Here is a 2087-nt window from a genome sequence, read left to right as displayed (position 1 = left end):
TTAGTCTTTTTGCGAAGTACAATGTGGTAGCCCGTTTACGAACTACTTATTATTTTTCCATGCAGCCAAATCGCGCAATTTTTCCGCAAAATTGTGGTATACAAAAAAGTGAAGTAAGTCGTTTTTTAATTTTTTGCAGTTTTTTTTAGTTTGCTAAAAAACTATTTGTCCGCAAAATCGCGTGATTTTCCGCAAAATAATGGTATGATAAAAAGTAGAGAAAGTTAATTTTTTAATTTTTCGAACCATTTCACCAGCATGTCATCTGTTTTTTATGATTTGATAAAAAAACTATTTGTCCACAAAAATTGAAAATTAGTTCGCAAAATTTCGCAAATTATCCGCAAAATATTGTACATATCAAAATTGGAAAAATCGAAAATGTACATGCTGTCGAAATGGAGCTATTTTACAGACACCATAACTATGACACTATGAGACTTGGCTTGAGTAATAACAAAAATAATCATCGCCCTTTGCCACTGTTCTTAATAAAAACAACCAAGAAATCTTCAAAATGTATACGCTGCTCCACTCTACTGTGGTAACTGAAAAACGACATGCAAAATGAACAATTCAGCCCTAACACTCTAGGTACCTACATATTATAATATGTCAAGAATTAGGCCATACACTGCCAGAGAGTAAAAATGGTTTTAAAAACAGGATAACCCGAAAAAATTGAAACAGTTTTCAGACACGAAACCCAAAACCCGTAAAAAATCAAAACCGTTTTCAAACACGAAACTTTAAAACTGAAAAATATAGAAAGCGTTTTAGACACGAATTCATTCAAAAAAATTACAGATTAACATAATATGTTGTATTTCTAATCATTGATCAATCAAGTTTATTTTAATGTTTAATAGTTATATTTCTATAAAATAATTAATAAAAATCAGGTGTCCTATTATAATAATTACAAGCAAAAGTATATCAGTATACGTAATTTGAAACTGTTTTTCAGACACAAAACCCGAAAAAAACGAACCGTGCTCAAACACGAAACCTGTAACCTGAAAAAAATCGAAACCACTTTCAGGCACGAAATCCGTAACCCAGAAAAAATTGAAACCGTTTTCAGACACCAAACTCGAAACCCAAAATTTCTAGACACGTTTTAAGTAGTCTACACTCTACTGTGAAGTCAATAACCTAGGTGCGTTAAATTCGGTGAAGATCATTTAACTTATATGAGCACCAAATGTCGTAGCTTACCAGCTAGATATGCTATATGCTCTGAACGGATCCAGAAGAGCCTAGGGGTCGAAAGAGGCAGCTCCCCAGACATATTATATTTATAATTCTATATAGGTTCTGATCCTACTATATTCCAATCACAGATATGTATGATGAATGTATGTGAACTATAAATCCAATATTGTATAGTAAAAAAAAAAATTTAATTAAGAATAAAGTGTAGTTATATTGTAATTGTATTTGTGTTGTAAAAAAAAAGTTGCCCCCCTCTTCCCAGAAGATCTTTTCACTGGATCCGTGTCTGGCTCTGGTCCACATTATATACAGCATCATAAAAAGGTTATAATATAATATACACAACTGATAGATCCACATTTACCACAAATAAACCAAACCTAACCTAACCTAAAACTTCTAACTCACTGTAATATGTAATATTTAGACTTAAATAAAAACACAGGATAACTAATAGATGGTGAACCGTACTGAGTGTGGGGTGGTCCAATATACATATACATATATACACATTAGGCATATACTTACGCTCCCTCATACACCACACACGACACATGCAAAACATAAGTGATATTCAACACCTATCCGACCAGCCGTTTAGTAAAAACCAACTATCAATTATCAACGGCACCAGACGACAGCACATTATATCTCATAATAAACTTCAAGACCCCGACGACAAATTTCCGATATAGACGTAGGGACATCATAACACAATAAATTACCAGCAGCGGCACCTTTGTCATACCACTGAAGACAGAAAGTCATAAATACATCAATGCGTAAACGCAAACATCGATGCACCAGAAGAAGGGATCACACCAAAGTCACATTATAATATAAGGACCCTACGGGATCGACTCGCGGAACAG

The sequence above is a fragment of the Acyrthosiphon pisum genome, chromosome X (genome assembly GCF_005508785.2).
Source record: "Acyrthosiphon pisum isolate AL4f chromosome X, pea_aphid_22Mar2018_4r6ur, whole genome shotgun sequence".
NCBI lineage: Eukaryota > Metazoa > Arthropoda > Insecta > Hemiptera > Aphididae > Acyrthosiphon > Acyrthosiphon pisum.
The sequence above is the reverse complement of the archived record's forward strand: the minus strand, read 5'-3'. Positions refer to the sequence as shown.